The 19,113-nt window shown below is 35.5% G+C and overlaps 1 pseudogene; it reads right to left on the reverse strand.

Moving 5' to 3' along the window:
• Positions 1-13,034: 13,034 nt before the first annotated feature.
• LOC130015967 (vasculin-like) overlaps positions 13,035-19,113 on the reverse strand; it is a 37,026-nt pseudogene continuing 30,947 nt past the window's right edge.

Genomic DNA, 19,113 nt, shown 5'->3' on the forward strand with positions numbered 1-19,113 from the left:
AAAGAGTTGTAATAACACAAGTGAGAATTCATGTTAGGACTAGAGAAAATTAATTGTTGCCATAAAAGCCTACTGAGCCATACTAAACCATTTTTATAAAAATCCCAAATTCACCTCACCCTTGATCACATAGCAATTCTTTAAATAAACAAATTTCTTTTTAGATGTTTCCTAGTGCTCTACCAGGTAAATTATGTTCTCAACTGTTAGCATTACTTTCTTTCTAACATCAAAATGGATTTGGTCTTAGTTCCTCTTAGTTTCTGTTTTTGTTCTTAATGGCTCATTATTTATTAGGTCAGATTAGGGAGAAATCTGTCTACCTAATACCTCCTATTTGTTATATTAAATTATAATTAATATATGGGACTATTTTAGCATTAGGCATACAACAGAATGTTTTCACATTTCTACTCAGTGAAATTATCAACCCCAAAGTAAACATCTTTTCTTAGTAACCTCCAAATTTGCAATATCATATTATTGACAATAGTCTTCAGAGTGTGTATCATATCTCCTTGATTTACATTTTCATGCAATTGAAATTTTATATCGCTTGATCCCCATCCCAAATTTCACCTACCATTCAAAGATCCCCCATCTGGTAGCCATTATTCTATTTTCTGCCTCAATCAGTTTAGCTTTGCTTTGTGTTTTTGGTTTCTTTTAAATTTTATTTTCCATTTCCACATACTGGGGAACTATATGGTATGTGTCTCTCTCTGACATGTTTTACTTACCACAATTTTATCAAGGTATACTGATGAGAGATAGTGATGTCACAGAGAGAAATGTTTTATTCCTTCTTTTTCCTTTCTTTTTCTTTTCCTTTTTTTCTTTTTTCCTTTCTTTTTCCTTTCTTTTTCTTTTCCTTTTTTTCTTTTTTCCTTTCTTTTCCTTTTCTCCTCCTCCTCTCCCCCCCCTCCTCCTCCTTCTATTTTTTTGTTTCAAGCCACACCCTGCTCTGCTCAAGGCTTACTCCTTGCTCTGTACTCAGGCATCACTCCCGGCAGGGCTCAGGCGACCATATGAGGATCAAATTTGTGTCAGCATTATGCAAGACAAATGCCCTACCTATTGTGCCATTGCTCCAGCTCCCCTTTCTTTATTTTCTGATTAGTATTCTATTGTGTATCTATAACACATATTTATTAGTTCATAGTTACTGGACACAGGTTGGTTCCTATATCTGGGTTACTGTAAATAATGCCCCAGTGAACGCAAGGATGCACACACATATGTTTTCAAGTGCTTCTCTGGAGGTCTGGGGTCCCTACCAACAATCCTCTGTCAACCAGATTGGTAGTTTGCTATAAAATCTCAAGGATGAATGCTTCTTGGCAGACCACATGATGCCCGGGATTATTAGGAGTCTACGTGGTGGTGCAGAGGGCTTCCTGGGCTGATTTCAGTGATGTTTGGGAGATTATATAGTAATTGCATGCTAGATTTGTTCCCTAACCATTGTACATTCCCCCAAACCCACAGGAGTATATTAATACAAACTCCAATTTTTGACAATACTTAGATGATATATATATTTCTGGTTGATTAAAATACCATTATCAGGATCCTATTGACATAATGAACTCATTTAATGGCATTAATTAAATCAAGCAGTTTAGGTCCTGGGTATTCAGAGATAAAAAGCATATTAACTTTATCGCTAATTTAATAATGAAAATATACTAATAAATGATTACAGTATAATGTAATTATAAGAGGTTTGCACATTTATATTGGGAGCACTGAGAAGCTCTCATTTAGAAAGGATTATCAGAGAGTATTCTAGATCTGACTTTTAAAGAATAAACAGAAGTCAGTGAATCACAGAATGCTGATGAAGGGTTTTTTGTTTTGTTTCTGAAAGATGACATAACACATGTAGTGAAGTCACCAAAGCAGGATATGACACGATGTACTTGTAAAAGTAGCTGTCCTCTGCAGTGTGGATGGAAGATGTGCAGTATGAATGTAGCTGTTTGGGAACTGAGAATTAGAGAGATGGGTACAAACATGCACTTCTGCCAACTTCCAAACATTTTTATGTTCTTAAGTATGATTATTTCCCCCCACAAAAATATTTTAAACTGGAAATTCAAGGGTTAGGGAGATGACTCAAGTGGTAGAATACATGTTTGGCATATTGTAGACCCTCAGTTCAATTACTAGGACAACACAGCCAGGTGTGGCCCCAACTTCCAGGTACTGTAGTGGCTCCATGAAAGCAAACTTGAAATTCAATAACTATTACTGTCACTGTCACTGTCCTCCTGTTGTTCATTGATTTGATCGAGCTGGCCCAGTAATGTCTCCATTTTGAGACTTCTTGTTACTGTGTTTGGCATATCCAATATGTCTCGGTAGCTTGCCGGTCTCTCCAAGAGGGGCGGAGGAATCAAACTTGGGTCGGCTATGTTAGCTGCGTGCAAAGCAAACACCCTACCCACTATTACATTTTATTTTATTTTATTTTATTTGGGGGAGAAAGGTGGAGGCACACTCAGCAGTGTTTAGGGCTTACTCATGGCTCTGCACTCAGGGATCACTCTTGGCTGATCTCAGTGGACCCTATGTGGTTCCGGAGATCAAACCTGGGTCTGCCATATGTCAAGTAAGTGTCCTACACAATGTACTTTTGCTTAAGACTCTCCAATGACTTATTTTAAAGTATTTTATGAAAGGGAGAGGGTGTTGGGGTCCTTGAGGAGAGTAAGGCTGGTACACTGGCGAGGAGTGTGGTGTTGGAATTATGTACATAAAAAATTGCCATTAACAGTATTATAAATCACATCATCGATAATGTTAATTATAATTTATAAAATATAAATATATCTAAAAAAACATATTATGCAATATATGGTTAATATGTGTTATTATTTAATCAAGCTTATTACATTCACTATTTAGCAAATAATTATAGGTTTCCAATAAGTATTGAGAACTCCGTTGAGCACTGAGGCAATATTAGTAAAAACAATTATGCTTCTGCCCTATTACAGTTGTAAGGCCAATTTATATTCTCTAGCATTTGCATTCTTTGCATTCTATACATTCTATAATGTATTTGTTCATGCCTTATTGCACTGGTTTGTCCTAGTTGGCCTGGAAACACTTTTAAATATATCTCAATCTTAAAAAAAAATGAAAGATAATTCTCCCTTTTAAATGCATCATTTTCTACTGCTGAATTAATTCCCTTGTTTCTCTTCATCTAAAACATGTTCATTCTTTCCTCAAATTTCCCTTTCAAAACTTTCTTATTCTGATTTCACTAGCACAATTTTGCTCAAGGTTGCAGTCTTCACCTTGATAAACCTAAGATAAATTCTCATTTTTCCTCCTATTCAACCTCTTAACTGCAACTGAACAGGAGTCTAGGACCCAAGACATAGTTGCTTGACCTACATTCAGTCACTTCCTCTGCTTCTTAACTCTCTCCATTATCTAACTGGCTACATGTCATGTAGGTGAGATTTAAAATGACCAGCTGTATTTAACTAGATTACCAGGCATCCTCCTCAGTACTCTTATTTTGATTATAACAAGATAGAATTTGTTTACTGGATCAGTAGTATAGAGGAAGTAGAAAAGGGGACAATTTCATTCTTAAAAAACTTAGTCATACCATAGGGCATATCTTAGACCTCACTGGCTGCAACATACAGTGACGGCTAACTATGGGATATTATGAGAAATGTGCTACTCTTTTTCTTGGTAGCCTTTTAGACAATCCCTAAAATTTGGAGCTCTGTTACTAAAGAGAGTGCTGATACTGGCATAAATAAGTAGTTCTCTCTTCTATTATATAATGTAATCATCCATACATTTCTATCTTTTCCGAAGCATTTGAATCTGAGAAAATATATATAATCTGGGATAATGTATATTCAATCATTTCAGCAAATCCGTATTTCTTTGGGTTATTGAGAGTAAGTATTATTACTACAGTGACAACCAGAAGTATTTAGTGTCAAATTTTTTTATTTTGTAATTCATGCAGCGGCACCAACAGGAACCTCTGTATCCCAGGCAATCTCAGTTCCCATAGCACACTTTACACCTTTCCTTTCCAGGAGACCAGAAAAACATCCAGATCAGAAAAACCTACACTTGTGTGATAATGTATCCCCTCCTTGCTCTCTGACTGGTTTCCTCTTACATAAACGAGGATTTGCAGAACTGAACAGTCAGGATGTATATTCCCTATGCAGGCATGGTTTTCTAACCAATTGAACAGCATATGTAAATAAGGGACTAACTGAAAGTTTGATGTTTTGGGGAACTCTCTGTTTATTTCCTTTATAAAAGAATCACTATTTACCCAGGACCTAGAACATGGTCTAATGCTCCTTAGACATTTCAATGCACAATTCACTCTGGGAAGTAAATGATACAGTTTTGGTGGAGATATCAGAGTTTTAGGAAAATAGGTAATGTTTCAAATAGTTGAGGAAAATGTGAGAGAATTACCAAGTTTGGAGTGTGGTTTTAGCAACCCATTAGATAGCAATCAATATACATTTTATGGTTAACTGTATTATTTTTTACCAAAAGTGACTGATTACTAAGATTCAGTTATAATAAATAACAAGCAGAATTTATCTTCTGTTCAAAATTTAGAATGTTGTTAAAATTATTATTAAAGATATGGAAAGTTTTTGCTTTGGGGGGTCATTTTACAGAGGAGAATGAAATTAATTACTTTTAGTGTCTTGAATTAAACAATATAAAGGAAATGTGTGTTAGAAAAGAATTATTACAATTTTGAGCACTGTCTTTTTAGTATAGAGTGATGGCAGCAATTTCTTATGTAAATCTCATCTAATTTTCATGAGTATATAATTAAAAATAGCATGTGAGGCTTGAAAAGATGTTACTATACTTATACTAGAAGTGAGAATATTACAACTGAAGGAGTTTAATGACTTCCCTAAACAGTGAAAGAAAGTTGAGAAAAAGTAAAACAGGATTTTCTTTTTTTCTTATTTTTTTAAATTTTTATTAGTGAGACATCATGAGGTACAGTCATAGACTTACAGATTTTTGTGCTTGGGTTTCAACTATACAATTATCAAATACCCATTCCTCCTCCAGTGCCCATTTCCCACTACCACGGATCCCAGTATCCCTCCCACCCCCCATCCCCCCATCCCACCCTGCCTCTGTGGCAGGGCATTCCCTTTTGTTCTCTCTCTCTTATTGGGTGTTGTGGTTTGCAAAAGAGGCAATGGGTGACAATCATGTTTGGTCTATAGTCTACTTTTCACATGCTTCTCGCATCCTGGGAGGATCCTCCCAACACCTTTATTTGGTGTTCCCTTCTTTATCTGAGCTCCCTTTTCCCCTAGCATGTGTGGTTGGCCTCCAAGCCATGGAGTAAAATTTCTAAAACAGGATTTTAAATCTAGTTATTCATCTAATGTTCTAAAAGGGAAAGAAGAAATGCATCTGGATATTCTCAACTCCATTAATTAACATAATTTGGGCTACTGTAATAATATTGGGAAATAATTTTTATCTCATTTCATTTAACTCAAAGGAAGAAATCTGTAGGTGTTTGTATTTTGTTTTCTTTAACTCCAACTGCCTACACTAAGTAAACCATAACTATATGTGGAGGTGATGTTCTGAATTCGCATGAATAATAGATACAAAATAAATTTGTTAAAGGAATAACATTTTGCTTTGGAAAATGATAGGTGCATCTTAGTGTGACTCGATTATCTGCCAAGTTCCAAGCAGCAAGGTGTGGTAAAAAAAAGCATGAATTCTGAAACACACAAATTAGGAACTGGTTCTAGCCTTCTCTGAAAATTAGTTTTGTCATTCACATATAGAAATGATAATGAATTCTTCATATTGTGTTTGGGAACACTCAGGACAGACTCACACTAGGAATTAAATGTATCTGACTGAAAATGACACATTTCTGATCAAATTTTACAAATTTTAGCAGTCTATAACCAGACATATCTAGCAGAAAGGAGAGAGAAAATTTATTTGTGGATCTTAAAGAATGAGAGGTATTGGTTAATAGCCCTCATATAGCATAGTGATTGAAAAATTAATTAGGGCCTGTGTGAATAGTGTTAAGACAAATAATATTCCAGTAATTTTGAAAGCATACTTTCCAGAATACTCAGAAGAATATTGGTAGGTATTTTCAGAAAAAATTCACTAGTAAGATAAATTTTAAGAAATACTAAAGTATTAATTGTTAAGTTTTTTTCACTATAAGATTTGTACTATGGCATACAAAATATATAAAGGATTTCCAAAGAGAGCTGGAAATTAAAATAAGTACCATTTTTCAGTGTTGTAAATTCTAGCATCTTTTTTTACTTGTTTGTTTTCTTTTTTAGAACCAGTGTTTGTAATTATTCTTTGAGAGTAAGGCTAGAATTATTTTTTGATATTTACTAAGAAAGAGAGGAGGGTTGTTGTTTTTTAGTCTGAATGAAAATACAAAGACTTCAAGGTAGTTAGTGACACTCTTCTAAACTCATCATAAAAGCAAAATAGTAGATACCACAGTTTTGAGGTTTTCTGCAATTGATAACATAGTGCTAGTGAGTTAAAATGTTTAGAAATAAGGTCACTCATTAGAAAGATGCTCACTAAAATTAAAAGTAAATGCCATTGTCTAATAAGTATAAAATGCATATTGGTGTATGAAGTGAAAGAACTGGACTTGGAGAAGAGCTTGTGATCATTATACCACAGTTGAGGCTGAGTTGTGAGGCCCATCTTTCTCTTGATGTAATGATTGCACTCTCTTAATCTATTAATATTTCATTTCTAATGACACTAATAAATATTTCACTCTAAATGCTGTGTCATAAGGTTGATCTCATAAAAGTGAGAATGGATCTGTACCTGGGAAAAAGGTCACAAGAGGATGAAATGATATCCTCACTGGTACTTTGCTGATTATCATCAAAAGTGTTGTAAAGGTCATCTATTCACTATTTATAAGCAAGGAATAATAATTGTTGAGTATAAAACTACCTGGATGAGCAAATGGATGTCAAAACACAGAGACTTCACCTATATTATGTCTATTATACTTAAAGTTTATCCAAATCTGAATATAAGGGGGTCATATCAAGTTAGATTTTACTTAGATGTTGTTTAATGTTTTTTTTTAAGCATAGATAGGTGGGGAAATATATATATTAAACCATGCTATATGTGAGGTTCAGATTGCAGCTATCTTAAAAATAAACTAGACTTACATATTTTCATAGTGATTCTTGGATTACTGGTATTCACAATTTAAAAGCATTATGTAACTACTTTAAAACTCATTAGTATGTATTTATCCAAATACTTTAGACAGATTGTGACTGATTCATATTATTTTCAGTGTAGTAGCACTGTAGCCCTGTCCTCCCGTTGTTCATCAATTTGCTCAAGCAGACCCAGTAATGTTTCCTTTGTGAGACTTGTTGTTACTGTTGTTGGCATCTCATACGTCATAGGGAGCTTGCCTCTCTGAGAGGGGTAGAGGAATCAAACCCAGGTTCATAACATGCAAGAAAAACACCCAACCCACTTTGCTATTGCTCCAGCCCATGAGTGTGGTATAGATGATAATTTTCTAAGTATTGAATAATATTTATTTTGATCATTTAACTCTATGTTCTTCAGAGGAGAGTAGTAAGATAATTTTCTTTTTTTCTAAATTTTACTTTTATTTTTATAAAACAGTTCACAATACTTGATTAAATTTATTTTTATAATTTTATTTTAGTAAATCACCATGAGATACAGTTACAGATGTACAAACTTCTGTGATTACATTTCGGTCATACAATGTTCAAGTATCCATTCCTCCACCAGTGACCATTCTCCACTTTTGATTACATTTAATGTTCGAACACCAGTTCCATGACCATTACACCTTTCCACCACCATATTTTGAATGTTTCCATCCTGAACTCCAATCCCTGACCCAAAGCAGAACAAAAATAATTTATTGTGTGTATTGTTTGTATGTGTGTGTGTGTGTGTGTGTGTGTGTGTGTGATGAATAACCCACTGAAAATCTTCCAAAAAAACTTTCCTTAGGGGAGAGTGTGTGAAGATTGTTGTATTTCATCCAGGGGCCATTAAGTCCATCTATAAGAGATTACTAATTTGTTGTTGAAGGTTGAGCCTTGTGTGCACACACACATATGTGTGTATGTATATATAGCTGTAAAATATATTTCCCTTTAAGATCGGTTGCCTTCTACTTTAAACATGTGAAATGTTTACTCTTGGAATGTGAGTGGTGTGAGGTATGAGATGTCGCAGTCACGCGGTTCATGGATAGGTTCACTTGTGGGTGAGGTTCAGCCCAAATGTGTGGAGAGTGGCTGTAAGCTTGTGGGCAGTTGAGTTCTGGAGGTTTTCAACTGCTGGGGCTGGGTCCCTTGGGGTGGGGAGAGGTCTCAGCCACCCACCCCCCCCCCCCCAGGTCACCTCAAATGAAACAGCCTGGCAGGGGTTAGCAGTATGGCTGTGGCAATTTGTTTAATGTTCTCTTCTGAGAGAAAAACAATGAGTCTCTAAGATGTTTCTCATAAGGTTGGCTTTTCTCAAAGTCAAGGGAATATGGTTTCACAAATCAATTTTGAAATTTGATTGCTTTTCTTTAACCTTTTCAGTCTAAAAATGTAGAATTCTGACTGGGAATGTGACTTAGTGGTAAAGCACATGCCTTTCATAGGAGACCTGTGTTCTATCCTGGGCATCACAAAAAAATACTGTGTTACTAAAAACATAATTTTCTATTAATTTTATTGGAAAGTAGATAATTTTCAGCTACATATTTCAAACTCATTTATTAGTTTTTATTAATTTTTACTAGATAGTAGTCATAAATATCAATGTTCCTTAACCTATATCACAACTTATAATTAGGAATGCTCATTATTTTATATTGGTTTTGTTGATATTTTTTAATTCTTTATATGTCTTGGATAGTAAACCTTTATCTGACATGACGACTTGGGTATTATCTTCCATTCACTTGGCTTTCTTAGTTTTATCCTATGTTCCTTTTACTGTGTTTGTCAAAAAAAATTATTAATAGTATATAACAATAAATATTTAAATTTAATATAGACACTCTTATTTTTGTTTCTTTTGCGTTCAGTGCCATCATAACATTGAAAATACCATCTCAGAGGTTAAAAATCTTGAAATATTCTGCTTATATTTTCCAATATGTACTTTATGGATTTTGGTCTAATCTCAAGATCTTAATCCACTTTGAATTTACTTTAGTGTAAGTTGTGAGTTATAAACCTGACTTCATTTTTTTTAAAACTTGTAGTTGTCCAGTTTGCCCACCACCATTTGTTGAAGAGGCTACCTTTACTCTACTTAGTGCACCCATGCTCATTTGTCAAATATAAGTTGAATAGAGATCTTGGAATTTGTGAATACTCAATTCTAACCCCTTGATCAGAGTCTGTCCTTATTTTAGTACCATGCTGTTTTGATCATTACAGCTTTTAGAATATAGTTTTAAGTTTGATAATGAGATACATTCCAATTTTTTATTTCTTAGTATGGCTTTGCTTTTCAGGTGCTTATGATTTCATAAAACTTTGTTATTGATTTTTCTAAGTATTGAAGAATGTCATCTGAATTTGGATAAGGGTTGAATTAAATTTATATAAAATTTCTGAGGAATAGTCATTTTTACAATATTGTTATTTCCAGTCCAGGAACATGAAATATTTTTTCTATTTCTTAAAGTCATCATATATATTTTTCTTAAGTAATTTAGTTTTAAAGATAATTCTACGTACTTGATAGCTTGGGACATTATTTTGAATGGATTAGAATCTTTTTAAAATCTCTCTTCTAGTTCATTATTTGCATATAGGAATATCACAGGTTTTGTTATGTTGCTTAGTAGCTTTTGTAACATAACGCTTTGTTGTATTGATTGTTTATAGAAGTCTTCTAGTAGCCTCCTTAGGGTTTATATACATATTATAAAGTTATCTGAAAATAGTAATAGTTTGACTTATTCTTTTCCAATTTGGGTCCTTTTGATTACTTTTTATTGCCTAATTGTTTTTGCCGGTGCTTCTAATACTATATTTAATAAAAATGGGACAGTGGATATTATTGCATTGTGTTTGATCTCAAGGGAATTTTTTGAGCTTTTCATCATTAAAAATGATACTGGGGGATGGTGGACAGAGCAATAATACAATTGGTAGGACAATTGTTTTGCACAGAGACAACCTTGGTTCAATCCCTGGCACCCCATGTGGCCACTGAGGTCCACCAAAAGTGATCCCTGAGCACAGAATCAGGAGTAAACTCTAAGCACTAACTGGATATAACCAAAAAAAAAAACAACAAACAGACAAAAAACTAAACCATACAAAATAAAGGAAAATGACACTGGCTGTGGGTTTGTTATAGAAGATTACTATTATCTTGAGAAAGATTCCTACCACCACCATTTTTGAGTTTTTTTTTATCATGAAAGGATATTAAATCTGGTAAAAAAAAAAAAAAAGCTTTCTTTGCATCTCTTGATATGATCATGTGTTGATACCCCTTTGTTGATATTGTGTATGAGGTTAATTTCAATGTTAAATCATCCTTGCATGACAGGGATAATTTCAAATTGATCATGGTGTGTAATTTGTTTAATACACAGTTGAATTAAGTTCACTAATATTTTGTTGAGGAATTTTTAATTGATGTTCATCAGGTCAGAATTTTTTTTGTAGTAGTAGTGTCTCTATTTGATTTGGGTATTAGTGTAATAGTGGCTTCATGGAAGTTATTAGGAAGGATTTCTGTTTGTTCAAAGTTTTGGAGAGCTTAAAATATAAAGGTAGTAAGGCTTGAAGATTTGATAGAGCTCACCAGTGACCCTAATTGGAACAGAGCTATTGTTTGGGGCAAGGAATTTAATCACTGTTTCAATTTCTTTGTTTGTGACTGACTTGTTCACACTGTCAACTTCCTCCCCATTCCGTTTTGGGAGATTGCATGATTCTAAGAACATGTTTATTTCTTCTAGGTTCTCCAGCTTAACATTGTAAAATTGTTCATAGTAACCTCTCATAGTGTCTTGAACTTCTGAGGGTTAGAAGTCAAAGTTTTGTCTATTTTGTTTACTCTTTTGAAGAACCATGTCCTGGTTTCATTAAATCTTTATATTAATTTCTGCTCTAGTTTCTATTTCATTCCTTATACTACTTTTGGAAATAATTTTTTTACCAAGTATTTAAAATGTGCATTTAGGTTGTGATTTGAGCTTTATCCTCTTTCCTAATATAGGCTGGTGTTGCTATGAATTTCCCCCTTAGTAAAGTTTTTGCTGTGTCCAATAGAATATCATTAGCTTTAAGGAATTAAGGCTGGAGCGATAGCACAGCAGTAAGGCATTTGCCTTGCGTGCAGCCAGCCTGGCCGAGCCAGGTTCAATTCCTCCGCCCCTCTCGGAGAGCCTGGCAAGCTACCAGAGTATTCAATATGCCAAACACAGTAACAGAAGTCTCACAATAGAGACGTTACTGGGCCCGCTTGAGCAAATCGATGAACAGCGGGAGGACAGTGTTAGTACAGTGTTAGTATGTTCATTAATTTTTCCTCTTTGATCTGTTTTTTAGCAGTGCATTTTTCAGCCTCTCAGTGTTAGAGTTGTCCCACATATTTTTTTGTGGTTAAATTCTGTCTTAATGGCATTGTATTCTGATAGGATGCATGGTATGATTGGAGAATTGTGCACAGAGAATTGTATTTGGCTTTTTGAAGATGAAAGGCCCTGTGTATGTCCATTAATCCCAGTTCTTCTAGTTCCTTATTTAGGGCTCTTAAATCTTAAATCAAGACAGAAAATCAACTGATATTCTGTCTTGTTGATCTATCTAATGGTTAAAGTGGAGTGCTAAATGTTAAAGTCTCCTACTACTATTGTGTTTCTGTTGATATGTTATAAACTTTTTTAACTCTATATTTGTTGATTTAGTAATACTTTGTCTATTGTTCTTTTAACTAGTTAGCAGTATCCATACCTATATCTAATTGCCTTCTTTAAATTGAATGCTATTTTTATCTATATCTAATTGCCTTCTTTAGATTGAATGCTATTTGGTCTAAGTATGTTATCTCAGATTTGTGAGACTACTATTGACTTTTATGATTTTTTTCTGTACTTTCACCGTGAGCTTGTATTTATTCTGTGCTATTATGTGTGTTTCCTGTAAGCAGCAAGTAAATGGATTTCATTTCTTGATCTATCCAGACACTCTATGCTTTGTGATGGAAGAATTTAATTTTTTATTTTCAAAGAGATTATTGTCATAAAGAATTGTTGCCAGTGTTGAAGTATGTCAATGTTGGACCAACCAAAATCCTCATTTTTACAACATAATCTACAATGAAATAATTTCAACATAACTCAACTAGCCCAACACAACATTCTCAGTGTTCTTTAGATTGAAATGCCCACAAAAATTATCTTCTATTGGGTATTTCACTACATAAATTATAAAAAGGTAAAGGTAAAGGCCCTCCCATTGATCGTCGATTTGCTCGAGTGGGCCCAGTAACATCTCCATTGGAGAATTTGTTGTTACTGTGTCTGGCATATCGAATACTCTCGGTAGCTTGCCGGGCTCTCCGAGAGGGGTGGAGGAATCGAACTTGGGTTGGCCATGTTGGCCGCTTGTAAGGCAAACGCCCTACCCGCTGTGCTATAGCTCCAGGGCAGAACATAAATTATAGTTCTTGTTTTTTCTGTTTGTTTGTTTTGGTTTGGTTTTGGTTTTTGGCTAGCAATACTCAAGGCTTACTTCTGGCTCTGCACTCAAGAATAATTTCTGTTTGTGGTCAGGAATCGTATGGGATGCCAAGTATCAAACATGGTTGGTCATGTGCAAGATAAGAACCCTACTCACTGTACCATCTCTCCAGCTCCAATAAATTACAGTTCTTAATTTTTAGAATTCACCCCAAATTGTATGAGGTGCATCACACTGAAATGTCTAAAGCTATTAGGAAATCCTTCACACATCTTCATCATCTGAAGTGTCACTGCTACTTGCTTCAGTGTAATCATTCTCAATAGTGGGTTTGAAAGTGCCTTTTTCCAGGGTCTTCACTGAGAGTCACAGATCATTATTCAAAATACCATTTTTCCTCAGGCCATTCTTCTGTAACTGTTCACTAATAACTTGGAATTCTCTCATTTCATCCTCAGTTAAGGGAGCATGCAGCCTATCACTTTTTAACAATCTGTGTTCTACTTCAAGTGAACTTGAAAGAACATCAGTTTGTGGGAAGGTGAAAGAAATGACTAATCTATTGGATATCACTGCGGCATAGCCACAGTGGAATCTCTTGTGGAATTTCACTTTCATCACAGTTTTAGTTTATATCACTTTCTTATTGAGTACTATTGCTATAATGCAAATTAAGTGAGTCATTCTTCTCTGAGCAGTATGAGTTTGAGCATTATGTTCCTCTTCTACTCTGTCCCTCTTCAATGCTTTAAAAAATTTACTCTTCTAATCAGTGTGCATACAGATGAGTTTGGTTAGCCATGTCTACTGATTAAGTTTGTCAACATATGAAATGGAATTTGAGCAATTATACTTTTTACTGAAGTTGTTAATTGGACTAAAATTCTTGGTAATTAAATGCATTACCATTGTCAATACTGTATGTAGACTCATAAGAGAAAGAACTCATGACTATTTTCTTTAGTTTGGCTTTTTCATTGTGTAGGTTTCGTAGGTGGAGCAACAATTTTTGAACTAAGCCTTTATAAATATTTGGACTCATTGCATTCTTAACTGTGGTGGATAAAGATTTCTGAAAACTGGGAATCCAGAGAGCAGCAAGTATTTTGAGTTCCCTTTATTAATAGCCAGCATGCATGAGGCTCTAGATTTAGGATTTGGAGGCTATTCTAAGAGAGTAGATTGAGAGATTTTTTTTTTGCAGGGGGGGCGAGGGGGTGTTGGGAGGCTGGCTTGGTTTGTGCTTGTCTGGTCATGTAGTCAACATACACCTGGATTAAAGATTTATTCTGGTTTGGTTCTCTCATATTCAAGATTTTAAATTGAAGAATCCTGAGCCATGAACTGTTTTCATTCTCTCTTGTCATCTTTCCTTCTCGTTCCACCATCAGTGATGCTGTTTTCACACAGTCTTTAGCTTTTCACAGTATGGAAAACACTTCTATGAGACTGGGAACTTCTACCATGGTACATCCCTTAATGATTTAGATTGTCTGTACCATTTCTTCCATAAGATGTCAGCCATTATTTCCCTTCCAAAACTACCTCTAACTCTGAATCTATTTCTGTTCAGAGTACAAAAATCTTTCACCTTTCACAAAATGACCTCCATTATGATGTCCAATACCAGAATCAAAGATATCTAAAGAGTTGGGTCATTGATTGTTCACATAATAATGATTTTATGTTCATGAAAAAATTTCAGAATGCATCTAAAAATTCCTGATGACTTTGTTGACAATGGAGGAGGAGGAAAATTAAGTTGAACTGTTGCAAAGTCATGCTGTGCTATTTGAGTCTAGTCCCTCTGACTCAGTGAAACCAGCTTCGGTGATTCATGGGAAGTCCAAATTCCCATAGAACTGCACAGAAAGGTATTGGGATTTTCTCTGTAATTTTTATGCTTTCCACTTTTATTTATGCTGTATGTTGGAAATAATATATAAGTTCTTTGAAGACACTTAACATATGACTATTTGAAATAGAGTTACTTCAAGTCAGCTACCCATATTTCAGTTTTGAAGTTTTCATATGGCAGTTATGGATAGATAGTACAGCATATAGGGTCCTTGCCTTACACACAGTTAGCTCAGGTTTGGTATTCAGCATCTCATCAGCCCCCTGGTCCCAAGTCAGGAGGGATTCCTGAATGCAAAGCCGGGAGTAATCCCTGAGCACCACTGTTTATGGCACAAAAACAACAACAAAAATGTCTTCATATGACAATCATCAGAATTAACCAAGTTCCTTTCCTTGTATTTAAGATTCAAGTCTCTTTGATTGTTTCATGCACTTATTACTGTTGTACTTATCCTGTCCAGATGAAACATCCAGGTGCCAAAAAAAGGGGAGGGGGAGAAAGAAAAGAAAGAAAGAAGAAAGAAAGGAACTCATATCTGAAAAGTATTTCTAAATGTCAGCATAGGAAGAGATACATAACTTCATTCAATACTATCATGCTGTTAGAAAGCTACAACATCTAACGCCGACTTAAACAAAAGATAATAGAAAAATATTGTATTATTTCCATCTTTTAGAAAACCTGTACCATTGTGATATGAAAAGGGCTAAGGTAAAAAAAATTCTAAAGTTTTTAATATAGGTAAAAGTAAACAGCCATGAGAGAGGTCTCTTTTTAAGCAGACTGTAGAATTGTTCTCTACACACAACACATTTCCAAGATGATTCTTGCTAATCTTAAAATTCTGGAGCAAAATTATCCAAAACATTGCAATTCCAAAATATCTACTTAAAATATCCAGGGTCTTTTATATAAAACCTAGGAGATGATCTTAATATCTCAGTAATTCAGTCACCTTCTGCCACATCCGAGGTGTGCCTGCTCCGTGGATGCTGCTGCACTGAATCCTGGGAGGATCTTTTCTATATTTTGAATAAATCCTCCTTTGGTATTTTTCCTTTCCCCACAACAAGTTTCAGTCACCATTTATTGTTTGCTTGTTTTTTGGTAAATCATATTCAGCTTGCCATGGAAGGCTTACTGGACAACCTTTTGTTTGATTTTGGTTTTGTTTCAATTGTGGGGCGGGCGGGGGCACACCTGGCAGTGTTCAGGGCTTACTCCTGACTTTGTGCAGAGGGATCACTCTTAGAGATGTTCAGGGGTATATAATATGGTGATCAAGGTTGAACCCTGGTTGGCAATATGCAAGGCAAGCTCCCTGCTCAGTGTGTTATCTTGCCATCCCACCCACCCTTTCGTAATTCTTGCAGGGTTGGTATGTAGCAAATGTCACCAGTGCTTATTCATCTGAGCATGTTTCATCCATCCTCAAATCTAAATGACAACTTTTCAAGGACTCTGGATTGAAAGTATTTTTTTCTGTTACAGACTTTGAATATGTCAGTTTACTCTTTTCTTGCATGCATGGTGTCAAATGAGAGATCTTTTGTCATTCTTGTTATTTTCTTTATATTTGAGGGGTTTTTCTCTCTTGATGCTTTAAGTAACCTTTATCTCTCTTGTTTTTTTTTTTGCCATTTTGATTACAAGCATGTCTTTCTGTTGCTCTGTTTTAGTTTATTTTGTTTGGTACTCTGGGTATCTTGAACTGTATGAAAACTTTCCTTCAGAAACTGGGAAAACTATTGTCTCTTCCACCAGTAATTCTGCAACTTTCTCTTTTCCCTCTCCTTCTGTTACTCCAATGATTTGGAGACTTCTTTCATCACTTCAGTATTGCTGCAGGCTTGCATTTATGCTTTCACATTTGCTGATATGGTTTTCCACATTGAAAATTCTGTTACTATGACTTGTTTTATTCTTTAGCTCATTCGGTTCAATTTGTGTAGATTATTTCATACTGTGAAGCAACTCTTCTTTGAGTTTACTGGATTTTTCCTATAGTTATTGCTTAAATTTTGTTGCCAGTAATTGCTTTATTTCCATTTCCATTGCAGAAAATGTTGCTTTGAGGTCCTTATCAAGCAGGATTCAGTGCTTTGATGAACTGAGGACCTACCTAAACTTTTGTCCCTTTCTGCCAGTGCAATTAAGTTCCTTTATTTCCTCATTGCTCTGTTCTGTTGAGTCTTTACGGGTGCTAACAGTGGAATTTTTATTCTTGGTTACCTGAATACTAAATGAGCTACTGCTTGGGCTTCTATTTTCAGATTATTTTCATTACATGAAATAAAATGAAGATTTTCCATGGAGGTATAGATCTAGTACTTCCATTTTAGTTCCCAAAGCATGAGTATGTATATTTTGTCATAGGATTAGGACACTGCAGTTTTCTACCAGTCATAGAATGTGTGTGCTATGTGAAGTAATACAGTTGAGAAGATTGGGGGAACCAGTGCCACATATGACACCATCCTAAGTTTATATGTGGCCACTCATGCTAGGGAAAGTGTCCCTGGTTGCTGGGCTGAGAGGATGGGGTGGTTTCTCATTTCTCTTCAGCACATCTAGTTGGAAGGTTTTAAATTAATTCATCTGAAGCAAATCCCTATGCTGGGGGATGGGCAGATGCAGACACAGATGCTGGCAGGTCTGTCTCTCTTTTATTAGGAATTTTATAAGTAGACATTTGAATTGCATGTTTTATTTAACATCATAAATATAAAACTATAAGAGGTATTCACAAATTTATGAAGCACATTAAAAACTTTAGAGGTTTTCAGATAAAATCTTTGATCTTTTAAAAATGACTATTTCAATTATTTCTAAGTGGCTAGGTTTCCATCTGAAACACAGACCAATTTACCTAATATTCAATTATAATCTGGGTGTCGTCTTCAACAGATTTTGTTGATGTGTCTCTTTCACAATTCCTGCTAAAGGTTGTTATTGATTGCTTTGAGACTGCTAATTTTTGTTTTGGTTTGCTTTGGGCAGTGCTCAGGGTTTACTCCTGGGTCTGCACTCAGGAATTACTCCTGAAATTGCTTGGGGGACCAAACAGGATGTTATTCACTCCCAGGCTTCTGCTTTCTAGACTTAAGCTCCAGTTGCCCTTAGTTCCTAGCACCCCAAAAGCAGGGTCCCGACGAGGGACTGAATGGACCCAGGGCAAGCTGAGATCTACCTTGGCATAGAAATGACCCAGGTCAAAGTCCCATGATACTCAACTATAAGTTGAGGGAATGATCATGGACAAATGCTGTCATGATCCAAAAGTAATGACAAGATTAGGACCCTGTTAGAAATAGGAAAGACTAATCTGGTTTTAGCACTGTACTCTGAGATCGAGATGGACCCAGGAGAAACAATTCTATAAGCTTAATGTATCTCTGACTGTGTCCATACAAAATGATTAATATTATGAATACTTATATGTTTGTTGAACAAGGAGAGGAGAAACATACCCTTGGGTGGGTGGTCCTGCTGAAAGAGAATATGTCCAAAGAAGCAGCTTTCCCTGAGGGAAAGAACTTTAACCCTGTTGATTGTGACCACACCTATGTGGGAGCCCCAAACCATCATGCTTTAGGATTTAAATAGGTTGAAATAGGGTGCTGAGGGAACCAGAAGGAGAAAAGGATTCCAGAGCCTGGAGAAGAATGAAAGGGAATCCAGACCCAGAGAGAGAATGAAGTAGCATGAGGAAGGAAGAAGCAGGAGGAGAATCAGAGGAGGATAGAGATGGGAATGGAATAAACTGCAACTGACACCAACCAGCCTAGCCGTCCTTCCTTCCTTTGCCTGCCCATCGTCATTGACCTCCCCGGGGTGGAGCATGTGGCATGAAACTACTGGACAGGATGGTGGGAGAGATAGAGCACTGCTGCCTTTTTTTTGTGTTTACACGTGTGTGTGTGTATGTGTGTGTGTATATATATGCATATATGTGTGTATATATATATATATATATATATATATATATAAAATGAGCTTTTGTTGTTTGGTTTTTGGCCACACCCATCTATTCTCAGGGCTTACTACTGAGTCTGTGCCTTGGGATCACTCTAAGTGTGTTTAGGAGACCATATGAAGTGCCAGGGATTGAACCTTGGTTAGCCATACGCAAGGAAAGTACCCTTCCTTCTGTAGTATCTTTCCTGCCCCCTTTTTTTTGTTCTGTTTTCTTTTTCCTTTGGTGACACACCTGATGGAGATCAGGGCTTGATCCTGGCTCTGTTCAGAGGTTCAGGGAACAATATGTAATACCCAAGTCAAGCACCTTACTGACTTTAGTATCTATCCAGTCCCTATTCTGATGTTTTAAAATAATGATGTGAAAATAACTTGAATATATTAACTTACCTAGAGTGTGATATAAAACTGTCTTCATTAAAAATTTATTTTATTTTACAAATTTATTTTACAATTGATGTAACAATTTAAATTTTTGCTCACCAATATCTCCTGAAATAAGAT

The sequence above is a fragment of the Sorex fumeus genome, unplaced genomic scaffold (assembly GCF_029834395.1).
Source record: "Sorex fumeus unplaced genomic scaffold, SorFum_2.1 ptg000007l, whole genome shotgun sequence".
Taxonomy (NCBI): domain Eukaryota; kingdom Metazoa; phylum Chordata; class Mammalia; order Eulipotyphla; family Soricidae; genus Sorex; species Sorex fumeus.